The sequence below is a fragment of the Hyperolius riggenbachi genome, chromosome 1 (assembly GCF_040937935.1).
Source record: "Hyperolius riggenbachi isolate aHypRig1 chromosome 1, aHypRig1.pri, whole genome shotgun sequence".
NCBI lineage: Eukaryota > Metazoa > Chordata > Amphibia > Anura > Hyperoliidae > Hyperolius > Hyperolius riggenbachi.
The window spans coordinates 79,655,637-79,669,317 of NC_090646.1; positions in this window are offsets into that span (position 1 = coordinate 79,655,637).

Genomic DNA, 13,681 nt, shown 5'->3' on the forward strand with positions numbered 1-13,681 from the left:
AACTATTGGAAGCAGGACATGAAAAAAGGCTTTCCCCCTTAGTAACACTGGGTAATAATCCAAATTTTGAGCCAGGTATGAATGTGCAGTGGTTTAGGGATACAATATTTGAGCCTGCTACGACATTGACAGAGTTTACAGAGCAAATGATAAAAATAAAGGAGAGTAAAGAAAAGGGTTTTAAATACCGCCAATTATTAAGCTTTTTTAATAAAATAAGAGGTAAAATCAGTGGGCAGAAGAATCTCTTTGAGAGATGTTTCAGCTCTGCTAGTAAAAAAGATAAATCCATATCCCTGTTGTATAATTTTATCGGTGGATACTATGATCCCCCGCGTCCCCCTTTTTGTACAAAATGGGAAATGGATCTAAAACCGATTCAAGCCTTGGATTGGGGAAAGATTTTTAAGAAGATTTGGACATCTAAAATTCCCGCTTACCAGTTGATTAATTATAAGCTGGTAGCGAGATGGTACATCTCACCAGCACGACTGGGGAAGATGGGAGCAAATACAAGCGATAAATGCTGGCGATGCCAAGCAGACAGGGGTTCACTCTCCCATATGTGGTGGTCCTGCCCTAAAATCCACAAATTTTGGATGGAAATTGAATCCTTCTGTAATAGAAGGAGGCAAAATACCTGTGGATTTACAGAACAAAAGGCTATCCTCGGGACGGGGGAAGTCCAGAATCTGACCTATCCAGCCGCGGTGGTGGCAAAGAAATTAATAGCATACAAGTGGAAGGAGGTAGAAGCTCCTACTCTGAGGGACTGGATAGAGGAGATGAAAATTTTTTTAGAATTGGAGGAATGGGAAGAAGAAGAAAACTCTCAAGATAGGGCCTTACATAAATGGCGAATAATCTGGTCGGAGATGCTTAGGTAAGAGTAGTAGGAAGTAAGAGCAGGGAGTATGTGAGGCGGGCCAAGGTCGGTTAAATGGAGTATGGATGGAGAATACGTGGAGAACGGATGTTGAGTGCTGCAAGATGTTTGATTTTAAGTTGTAAGATGAGAGAAAGTTGGGGTAGGGTAGGAAATGAAGGAAGTAATATAGTTCTATATGGTTTAATAAAGATTTGTAATAAATAGATTGATAAAATGTAAAATAACCCCCCCTTCCTTCCTGTTATACTGATAACCGATGATGACAGCTTAGCTTGACCCAGGAGCATGGCAGTGAAGTTATGTGTTTATTGGTCGAGCAGGTGAATAATCTGAGGTTAAAAAGAAAAAAAAAAAAAAAAAGTCAATAGCGGAAAGACATTACAGCTGAAGTCCCAAGAACTAGAAGTAGCATTGAGCTGTAAATAGTGTACAAGATACAGAGGCGCCAAAAGAATAAAAGGTAATTAAATGAACTTAAAAAACCAACTGGTTAAACAGAGGAGGCAGCGGTGATCTTACCCCCTCCAAACAGACACAGGCAAGGACTGCGATTCAGACAATCAACAATTTATTCGGAACTCACAGAGGCGCCGAGCTCGCTGATATAATACAGATGCTGTGACTCCTACTGTATTTTGCCTGAGGAAGCGGGATGTATGGCCCGTGAAACGCGTTGCATTGTTTTTTGGAGTTCCGAATAAATTGTTGACTGTCTGAATCGCAGTCCTTGCCTTTGTCTGTTTGGAGGGGGTAAGACCACCGCTGCCTCCTCTGTTTAACCAGTTGGTTTTTTAAGTTCATTTAATTACCTTTTATTCTTTTGGCGCCTCTGTATCTTGTACACTACATTGAGTCCACCCTGGGTGGAGGGTTGTTACCCTATTTTCCTGTCTACAGAGAGCGACTTTTTATTCCTGAGTGGGGTCAGGATTGTTCTCCCCACCTGCCTATACAGTGGTTGCCTATTGGTAACCCTGGTTTGTGAGTATAATTTTAACTTCTCATTTATTTTGTTGTCCCCAAGACGAATTACACTATTGGGGCTCTTGGTGTCCCTCTGCTTTATTGAGCTGAAAATGTTTCCAAGCCCCCCAACCGTCCCAGATCTGCGGGACTGTCCCGGGTTGGGGGGGCTCTCCCACTATCCCGGTATCACCCCCCTGGATCCCGGCCGGCTGGGCAGAGAGGGGAAAAAATGATCGAGGCTCCAGCCGCGCAATGTTGGATGCGGGGGCCGGCACACCGGCATCATACCTCCCTCCCTCTGAATGGGCACCCCACTGTGTGTCTGAAAGCATGCAGAGTTTGCGAACGGAGTGGTGGACATCTTACCCATCCTTGTCGGCATACCGGGAGCCGGCTCTTCTATGAGCCGGCTCCCGGTATGCGCGGCTGGACGGGTAGGAAACAGGAACTAGCAGAGAAGAGCCGGCTCCTGGTATGCGCGCATGGACAGGCAAGATGACCACCGCTCTGCTGCCAAAACTCTGCATGCAGGGAGGGGGGGGGACACACAGTAGGAGGGCCATTCAGAGGGAGGAAGGTATGATGCCGGTGCGCCGGTTCCCGCATCCAACATTGCGCGGCTGGGGCCTCAATCATTTTTTTTACCACCTCTATGCCCAGGCATCTTCCTCCTCACCCAAAGTAGCACTCTCCTCCCCACCCACTGGCACCTTGGTCCCCACCCAGTGGCACCCTCCTCCCCACCCACTGGCATCTTCGTCACCTCTCCTCACTGACAACCCCTTTCTACCCACCAGCACCTTCCTCCCCACCCAAAGGCGCTCACCTCCCAACCCACTGGCAACCTCCTTCTACCCACTGGAACCCACCTTCCCACCCAGTGGCCCCCTCCTTTCCACCCAGTGTCACCCTCTCCAACCAACTGGCACCCTCCTCCGCACCCATTGTCACCTTCCTGCAAAAGCAGGGGTGTGGCTTAAGGCCGCACGGGGGCATGGCTTAAGTGTCCCTCTTTGGCATCTTCAAAAGTTGGGAGGTATGTGTTTCTAAAGCTTGATTTGTGCCAAATCTGCATTCAGAGTGGCTGCTTTGAGAAATGAAAATATCCAGCTGGTACCCTAAAAGCAGAAGAGAACCTGCACTGTTCATCTTGGGGTTGGTCTTACATACTTGACTAATTTCCTGTTGCTAGAGTTGAGCCGAAATTTTCGTAATTTCGCGTTACTATAATTACACATGCGAAATTTGCGATTACGATGCGAAATTACGGTAGCGTAATTGCCATTAAAATCGTAATTAAAAATACCGTAAGCGTAATTTTCAACGCATAATTTCACGTTTCGTTCATACCGTAATTTCGCATTAAACCATACCGTAATTTCGCGCTAAGCCATAACGCTCCCGTATAATATAAAAAAGCCGCCGACTTTAAGGGTTAATAGCAAAGCCCCCTTAAATGCTAAGAGCCTCAAATTTGGAGCATATATTAAGGAGATCAGAAGGAATAAGTGGAACATTTTTTTTTTCAAAAAGACCTTATAGTTTTTCAGAAAATCGATGTTAAAGTTTCAAAGGAAAAATGTATACATTTAAAAACCCGCCGACTTTAACGGTTAATAGCAAAGCCTGCTTAAAGTTTAGGAACACCAAATTCCCAGGGTATATTAAGGGGATCAGTGGGAATAAGAGGAAATTTTTTTTTTTCAAAAAGACCTTATAGTTTTTGAGAAAATCGATTTTTAAGTTTCAAGGGGAAAAATGTCTTTCAAATGCGGAAAATGTCAGTTTTTTTTGCACAGGTAACAATAGTGTATTATTTTCATAGATTCCCCCAAGTGGGAAGAGTTTTACTTACTTCGTTCTGAGTGTGGGAAATATAAAAAAAAACTACGTGGGGTCCCCCCTCCCAGACCTCTTTAACCCCTTGTCCCCCATGCAGGCTGGGATAGCCAGAATGCGGAGCACCGGCCTCGTGGGGCTCCGCACCCTGACTATACCAGCCCGCATGGTCCATGGATTGGGGGGTCTCGGAAGGGGAGGGGCAGCCAAGCTTTCCCCTCCCCCTCTGAGCCCTTGTCCAATCCAAGGACAAGGGGCTCTTCTCCACCTCCGATGGGAGGTGGAGGTGGAGGCCGCGATTTCCTGGGGGGGGGGGGTCATGGTGGCATCTGGGAGTCCCCTTTAAAAAGGGGTCCCCCAGATGCCCACCCCCCCTCCCAGGAGAAATGAGTATAGAGGTACTTGTACCCCTTACCCATTTCCTTTAAGAGTTAAAAGTAAATAAACACACAAACACTTAGAAAAAGTATTTTAATTGAACAAAAAACATAACCACGAAAAAAGTCCTTTAATATTCTTAATTAACCATTAATACTTACCTGTCCCTTTAAATAAATGATCCCTCGCAATAGCCTCGGAAATGTTCTATCAGTTACAATGTAACAAAGTTATTACAATGTAACAACTTTGTTACATTGTAACTACGCCGCACCCGACGTCACTCGCCGCTCAGCCGCCGCATACACTTACGCGTCCGTGCAGGACGCTAAGTCCCTGCCGGCTCCCGCTGTCCACCCCGCCCACATCTGTCACCCACATGTCACCCACATGTGGGTGACATGTGGGAGAGGCGGGGAGGGCAGCGGGAGCCGGCGGGGACTTAGCGTCCTGCACGGACCCGACAGAGCTCTGAGCTATATAGCTCAGAGCTCTCTAAGCATCTTTGAATTTGGGCTCCAAGGAGCCCCATTGGTCCTTAGTAGACCAATGGGGTTCCTTCTGATTTGAAGGAATCCCATTGGTCTGCTAAGGACCAATGGGGCTCCTTGGAGCCCAAATTCAAAGATGCTTAGAGAGCTCTGAGCTATATAGCTCAGAGCTCTGTCGGGTCCGTGCAGGACGCTAAGTACCGCCGGCTCCCGCTGCCCTCCCCGCCTCTCCCACATGTCACCCACATGTCACTCACATGTGGGTGACAGATGTGGGCGGGGTGGACAGCGGGAGCCGGCGGGGACTTAGCGTCCTGCAAGGACGCGTAAGTGTATGCGGGCTGCGGCGGCTGAGCGGCGAGTGACGTCGGGTGCGGCGTAGTTACAATGTAACAAAGTTGTTACATTGTAATAACTTTGTTACATTGTAACTGATAGAACATTTCCGAGGCTATTGCGAGGGATCATTTATTTAAAGGGACAGGTAAGTATTAATGGTTAATTAAGAATATTAAAGGACTTTTTTCGTGGTTATGTTTTTTGTTCAATTAAAATACTTTTTCTAAGTGTTTGTGTGTTTATTTACTTTTAACTCTTAAAGGAAATGGGTAAGGGGTACAAGTACCTCTATACTCATTTCTCCTGGGACTCCCAGATGCCACCATGAACCCCCCCCCCCTAGGAAATCGCGGCCTCCACCTCCACCGCCCATCGGAGGTGGAGAAGAGCCCCTTGTCCTTGGATTGGACAAGGGCTCGGATGGGGAGGGGAAAGCTTGGCTGCCCCTCCCCTTCCGAGACCCCCCAATCCATGGACCATGCGGGCTGGTATAGTCAGGGTGCGGAGCCCCACGAGGCCGGTGCTCCGCATTCTGGCTATCCCAGCCTGCATGGGGGACAAGGGGTTAAAGAGGTCTGGGAGGGGGGACCCCACGTAGTTTTTTTTTATATTTCCCACACTCAGAACGAAGTAAGTAAAACTCTTCCCACTTGGGGGAATCTATGAAAATAATACACTATTGTTACCTGTGCAAAAAAAACTGACATTTTCCGCATTTGAAAGACATTTTTCCCCTTGAAACTTAAAAATCGATTTTCTCAAAAACTATAAGGTCTTTTTGAAAAAAAAAAATTTCCTCTTATTCCCACTGATCCCCTTAATATACCCTGGGAATTTGGTGTTCCTAAACTTTAAGCAGGCTTTGCTATTAACCGTTAAAGTCGGCGGGTTTTTAAATGTATACATTTTTCCTTTGAAACTTTAACATCGATTTTCTGAAAAACTATAAGGTCTTTTTGAAAAAAAAAAATTTCCTCTTATTCCTTCTGATCTCCTTAATATATGCTCCAAATTTGAGGCTCTTAGCATTTAAGGGGGCTTTGCTATTAACCCTTAAAGTCGGCGGCTACCTAACATTGATCCATGCGTCAACTTTTCCGCTTGGGAGCATGGCCATACGCATTAATTTCATAATACCCACTGTAATGCGAAAATTACGCGAAAATTACGCTTACGCAAAATTTCGCGAAATCCTTCTTCATTACGATTATGTACTTACGGCCATAATCGTAATTACACTAATTATGCGAAATTTCGCGAAATCGTAATTATGTCATTACACTCATCTCTACCTGTTGCTCCAAGTGAAATGTCGGGCAGCTGAAAATGTCTCCAAAGTGACTGTTTTTGGCAAGGCCTATACTTCTCTCTAGAGTCTTTATTCATGTAGCTTTTTCACGTTTTCTCCTAGGAGATAATTTATTCATCTTCTCTAAAGAGAATCTGTACTCTAAAATTCTTACAATAAAAAGCATACCATTCTATTCATTATGTTCTCCTGGGCCCCTCTGTGCTGTTTCTGCCACTCCCTGCTGCAATCCTGGCTTGTAATTGCCATTTTTATCCAGTGTTTACAAACAAAAGAGTAGCTTAGTGTGTGAGTCATACAGAGTGTGCAGGGGGCCTGGAGAGGGTGTGTATAGCTTCTAGCCAATCACAAACAGCACAGCACATTCCACACATTCCAGCCTCAGCCCAAAAGAGCCGACAGAGGAGAGAAGATAAGATCATATAACAGAGATAATACAGCCACTGTGCAAATAGGAAAGGCTGCAGTTAGACAGAGCACATTAGAACAGGTATAGGAACTTACACGATAGAAGAAAATTTTGTTACAGAGTCTCTTTAAAGTAATCCTGTGAGGGTAAAATCGTGCTTCTGGGGGGTACTTACCTCGGTAGGGGGAAGCCGCTGGATCCTAATGAGGCATATCCATCCTCTTCAGCCTCGGGGATCCAGCGCTGGCAGCCCCCGAACAGCTTGCGGCAATATTTACCAATCCGCACTCCTGCAGAGGCGCAGTACAAGCTTGCAGTACAGCAGAAATATCTTTTCCGGATTGGGTCCGGCTCTTCTGCTCAAGTTCAAGCCGTCTGCGCAGGTTCGGCTATTTCCCCTGGAGCCCAAGGGGAAGCTTGTACTGCATCTGCACAGGAGCCTGGATTAGTAAATATTGCATTGCACTGAAGCCTGTACTGAGCCTGCGCACCTGCAGACAGGCTTGTCGGGAGATTTTCAGGGGCTATCATCGCTGGATCCCTGAGGCCATAGAGGATGGGGGAAGACTCATTAGGCTTTCCTCTCCTGAGGTAAGTACCCTATAGGGGCACTTTTTTCCTTACAGGTTTACTTTAAAATAACTTTTCAGCACTTTGCAATGGAAAAAGTACCCAAAAGAAGGTGAGAAAGTACTGTCAAAATTATTCTGGATAATTTCATGATTGTCGGTGCCTTAAAAGGCAATTTATTGATACTTTGTGAAAATATCACCTCCTAATTCACACACTACTGACCAGAAAGATCAACAGGACTGCCAGGAAACTGGTATTGTTTAAAAGGAAATAAATATGGCAGCTTCCATATATTTTCCACCTCTCTCACCTGTTAATGGGCCTTTTAACGTTTCTTCGCATGGATGGTGACTGGTGTACTTTGTTTTTTTCTTTTTCTGGTGTACGAAGAATCCTTTAGTAGCTAGCAGTACAATCTTAAAGGACAACTGAAGTGAGAGGGATATGGAAGCTGTCATATTTATTTCCTTAACATCAGTTACCTGGCTGTTCTGCTGATCCTCTGCCTCTAATACTTTTAGCCACAGACCATGAACAAGCATGTAGTAGATCAGTAGAGGCGTATCTGCAGTGGCGGCTCCAGCTTCAGATTTTTGGGGGGGCTCAAAGGGGGCACAAGGGCTGGCAGGCTGGGCTTGGCGGGAGGGGGGGGGTTAATTTAATTGGGCGTGGTCATGACGTCATGTGGGCGGGGCTAACTGTAATGTAGTTGTACCAACTAACGTAGTTACATAAAAAAAATGAAGTAAACGCAGATACTGACAGATAGCCTTTCACCAGTAAATGCACATAAGAGTCAGCTTTTCACCAGTAAATGCACATAATGACAGACAGCGTTTTCCCAGTAAATGCACATAAGAGACAACTTTTCACCAGTTCATGCACATAATGGCAGACAGCCTTTCACCAGTAAATGCACATAAGAGATAGCTTTTCAACAGTAAATGAACATAATGAGACACAGCCTTTCACCAGTAAATGCCCATAAGAGACAGCTTTTCACCAGTAAATGCACATAAGAGATAGCTTTTCAACAGTAAATGAACATAATGAGACACAGCCTTTCACCAGTAAATGCACATAAGAGACAGCTTTTCACCAGTAAATGCACATAAGAGATAGCTTTTCACCAGTAAATGCACATAAGAGATAGCTTTTCACCAGTAAATGCCGTAATGACAGATAGCCTTTCACCAGTAAATGCACATAAGAGACAGCTTTTCACTAGTAAATGCAAGTAATGACAGACATCCTTTCACCAGTAAATACACATAAGAGACAGCTTTTTACCAGTAAATGCACATAATGACAGACAGCGTTTCCCCAGTAAATAAACATAAGAGACAGCTTTCCACCAGTAAATGCACGTAATGACAGACAGCGTTTCCCAGTAAATGCACATAAGAGACAGCTTTTCACCAGTAAATGCACGTAATGAGACACAGCCTTTCACCAGTAAATGCACATAAGAGATAGATTTTCACCAGTAAGTGCACATAATGACAGACAGCATTTCCCCAGTAAATGCATGTAATGAGAGACAGCATTTCACCAGTTAATGCACATAATGACAGACAGTTAGTGTCCCCAGGTAGCCAGGTGTATAGATGTCCCCAGTATATGTAGTCAAGCTAGTGATGGTGGGCTGGGGGCCCCAGGGCACCTCAGGCCTGGCTGGTGGTGGGCTGGAGGCCTCAGGCCTGCCTGGTGGTGGTGGGCTGGGGCCCCTCAGGGCAGCTCAGGCCTGGTTGGTGGTGGTGGGCTGGGAGCCCCAGGGCAGCTCAGGCCTGGCTGCTGGTGGGAAGACATCAGGCCTGGCTGGTGGTGGTGGGCTGGGGCACCTCAGGGCAGCTCGGTTCTGGCTGGTGGTGGTGGTGGGTTGGGGGCCCCAGGGCAGCTCAGGCCTGGCTGGTGGTCGTAGTGGGCTGGGGCACCTCAGGGCAGCTCAGGCCTGGTTGGTGGTGGTGGGCTGGGAGCCCCAGGGCAGCTCAGGCCTGGCTGCTGGTGGGAAGACATCAGGCCTGGCTGGTGGTGGTGGGCTGGGGCAGCTCAGGGCAGCTCAGGCCTGACAGGTGGTGGTGGGCTGGGGCACCTAAGGGCAGCTCAGGCCTGGCTGGTGGTGGTGGGCTGGGGCACCTCAGGGCAGCTCAGGCCTGGCAGGGGGTGGTGGTGGGTTGGGGGCCCCAGGGCAACTCAGGCCTGGCTGGTGGTGGTGGGCTGGGGCACCTCAGGCTTGGCTGGTGGTGAGCTGGGGGCCCCAGGGCAGCTCAGGCCTGGCTGGTGGTGGGAAGACATCAGGCCTGGCTGGTGGTGGTGGGCTGGGGCACCTCAGGCCTGACAGGTGGTGGTGGGCTGGGGCACCTAAGGGCAGCTCAGGCCTGGCTGGTGGTGGTGGGCTGGGGCACCTCAGGGCAGCTCAGGCCTGGCTGGGGGTGGTGGTGGGTTGGGGGCCCCAGGGCAGCTCAGGCCTGGCTGGTGGTGGTGGGCTGGGGCACCTCAGGCTTGGCTGGTGGTGGGCTGGGGGCCCCAGGGCAGCTCAGGCCTGGCTGGTGGTGGGAAAGCCTCAGGCCTGGCTGGTGGTGGTGGGTTGGGGCACCTCAGGCCTGACAGGTGGTGGTGGGCTGGGGCACCTCAGGGCAGCTCAGGCCTGGCAGGGTGGTGGTGGGCTGGGGCACCTCAAGGCAGCGCAGACCTGGCTGGTGGTGGTGGTGGGCTGGGGACCCCAGGGCAGCTCAGGCCTGGATGGCGGTGGTGGGCTGGGGCACCTCAGGGCAGCTGAGGCCTGGCAGGTGGTGGGCTGGGGGCCCCAGGGCAGCTCAGGCCTGGCTGGTGGGGGGGAAGGCCTCAGGCCTGGCTGGTGGTGGGTGGGTTGGGGCCCTCCAAGGGGGGCGCTCAGAGTCAGGCCTGGTGGTTGGTGGTGGTGGTGCCGTGCTGGGCTCAGCTCAGGCGGGCAGCTCAGGCCTGGGTGGCTGCCTGGTGCGAAAAAAAGATTTGGCAGTTGGCTGGCTGGATTGGACAGGACAGGACACCCACCCATGACCCACCTTGAGCTGCCTTGTCGGAGATCCGAGTCCTGCTGGCTGCTGTGCTGAGCTCTGGGCTGGCTACTGGCAGTGGCTCGGCTCCAGCCTCCAGTCCTGGCTGTGCACAGTGCTGTCCACCGTGGGTGCCTGGGTCATTGGGTGTGACTGAGTGCTGGAGAGTGGAGACCGGAGGTCAGTCGCAGACTCCTGTCGGCGGACGGCGGCAACTAGCTGCGCGGGCGGGCGAGGAGAGTGCGCTGCACGTGTCACGTGATGCCGTACATCATCACGTGACACAAATTTATATGCCAACACACAACGTACCCTTGCGGGGCGGGCCGCTCTGCGTGGCTGAGCCAGCACCTGGGCTGGGGGGCAGTGACTGATCGCCGGTGGGTGGATGAGTGACACGGTCAGCGCCAGCCCAGGCCCTCCTCCCAGGCTCGGCTCCTTCCTTGTGTGCAGTAAGCTTTGAAGTTCTTGGAACCTGCAGCGGCCGGCGGGGGGGCTTTAAGAGGGGCTAATGAGTCGCCAGCTGGGGCTGAAGCCTGGGTAAGCCCCAGCGTGGCGCCGCCACTGCATATCTGGACAATATAGCCCATTTTACAAACAATGAAATTACACCCCCCCCGTTTAGGTAGTGAGAGGTGTCCACAGCACAGCACAGCACAAAGTCTAGCTAGTGAGTGGTGCCCCCAGTATAGGCAGCCCCCCAGTTTAGATAGTGAGTGGTGCCCCCAGTATAGGCAGCCCCCCCCCCCAGGTTAAATAGTGACTGGTGCCCCCAGTATAGGCCGCCACCCAAGTTTAGATAGTAAGTGGTGCACCCAGTATAGGCAGCCACCCACCCCAGTTTATGTAGTGAGTGGTGCCCCCAGTATAGGCAGCCTCGTCGCCCCCCCCCCCCCCCATTTAAGTAGTGAATGGTGCCCCCAGTGTAGGCACCCCCCCCCCCCAGTTTAGGTAGTGAGTGGTGCCCCCAGTGTAGGAAGCCCCCCCTCTCCCCCTAGTTTAGATAGTGACTGGTGTCCCCAGTATAGGCAATACATATGGCAGGCTCCATATTCTCACTTCAGTTATCCTTTAAAGGACAACTGTAATGAGAGGGATATGGAGGCTGCCATATTTATTTCCTGTTAAGCAATACCATTTGCCTGGCTGTCCTGCTGATCCTCTGCCTCTAATACTTTTAGCCATAGCCCCTGAACAAGCATGCAACAGATCAGGTGATTGTGACATTATTGTCAGATCTGACAAGATTAGCTGCATGCTTGTTTCTGGTGTGATTCAGCCACTACTGCAGCAAAATAGATCAGCAGGGCAGCTAGGCAACTGGTATTGTTTGAAAGGAAATAAATATGGCAGCCTCCGTATACCTCTCACTTCAGTTGTCCTTTAATTTATCCAGTTAAAATTATGTGGATTTATTTGATTGCACGGGAACTGTATCATAATTGGTTGACAAAAATTCACATACTGTTCTTAGCGTTGGTTATAATAAGCCAGCAGTTGACTCATCCCACCAGATGCCACCTCTATCCGAAATATATCTCTTTTTAGAGAACTGACCTAAGCGATCTGCATAGACAGCATGAGATTTTCAGCCACAGTTAATATTCCTGGCTCGGTTGTAGGATGATCTGTATAGAGCAGAGCCAAGCTTAGGTGATAGGGTTGTGCATAATTTATATTTCCAAAGGCAGAAAATGGACACTTTACAAGAGAGAACACATGTAACATACAATGGCAGGGGTCTCCAAACTTTTTGGACCGGATGACCGCTTTGACGCAAGACATTCTTTCCAAGGCCCAGCAGACCGCCTCAGCCAATAATTAGGCGTGTGTACAGCAGCCGGCAACCCCCGTCCTATATGCTGGGCAGATCTACTCACCCCCAGCGATACCAATCCCATTGTTCACGCTGCTCCCCTGCCTGCCACGTGACGTCATGCACGCGCCGCTGCCCGGCTCAGGGGAGTGTGCCGCCTGGCTCAGGGGTGTGTGCTGCCTGGCTCAGAGGCGTGTGCTGCCCGGCTCAGGGGTGTGTGCTGCCGGGTCAGGGATGTCAACACCCGGCTCAGGGGTGTGTGCTGCCGGGTCAGGGATGTCAACACCCGGCTCAGGAGTGTATGCTGCCCGGCTCAGGGGTGTATGCTGCCTGGCTCAGAGGCGTGTGCTGCCCGGCTCAGGGGTGTGTGCTGCCGGGTCAGGGATGTCAACACCCGGCTCAGGGGTGTGTGCTGCCGGGTCAGGGATGTCAACACCCGGCTCAGGAGTGTATGCTGCCCGGCTCAGGGGTGTATGCTGCCTGGCTCAGAGGCGTGTGCTGCCCGGCTCAGGGGTGTGTGCTGCCGGGTCAGGGGTGTGTGCTGCCGGGTCAGGGATGTCAACACCCGGCTCAGGAGTGTATGCTGCCCGGCTCAGGGGTGTATGCTGCCTGGCTCAGGGGTGTATGCTGCCTGGCTCAGGGGTGTATGCTGCCCGGCTCAGGGGTGTATGCTGCCTGGCTCAGGGGTGTATGCTGCCCGGCTCAGGGGTGTATGCTGCCCGGCTCAGGGGTGTATGCTGCCCGGCTCAGGGATGTCGACTAAGGGGATCAGGTGCTGAACCTTGAAGGTGACATCAGTTGATAGTGTGTACACGGCCTACAGGAAACCTGAGATGGGCTTTATTGGTGTATTTATACTTACCTGGGGCTTCTTCCAGCCCCATGAGGGGCGTGGGGTCCCTCCAGCCACTTCCTTCTCTTATAATCCCCCTCCCCCCCCTCCTCAGTAATCTAGCCGGCTGTGCTCTTCTGTGCATACGTGGCTCAAGCGCGGTGCACCACATCATGCTCCTGCAGCCGTGAGTGTTCTGCACTTGTGCAGTAGTACTGCCCAGGCAAAGAATGCTCCTGGGGACGGCAGCGCCCAAGAAAGTGCACGACTAGCTGTGATTGGCCAGATTACTGGAAGGATTTACAAGAGAACGGAGTGGATGGAGAGGACAGCAAGGAAGCCCATGCGCCTCATGGGGCTGGAGGAAGTCCCAGGTAAGTATCAATTCACCAATAAAGGCCATCTCAGGTTAACCAAAAAGTACCAAAAGTACAATGGGCAGGAGGAAGAAAATAAAGAAAAAACAACACCACTACAGAAAACAAACAGCCCCCCCCCCCTTCCCTTTTGTACCTGAGGTTCTTTTATAACCTCCATCAGCAAGCTCAATCAGCAGGTAAAAACAAAGAGAACATTGCAGAGAATATAAGACATGAGCGCAGGATACAGCCGATATATGGCTTATCCTGCTCCTGCACAAGTCCCAGCGGCGGTAATCACTATTCCCCCTCCAGGCTGCCATAGATGGTGGGGAACGATGTAATTTGGCTTCCAGCTATTGCTGGAGGCCGAATTACAGTGTTTTAAAAGTAACTTTAGCTCTGTCTTCTGACGGCACCAAAGTTACTCACTGTGCGCCGCTATA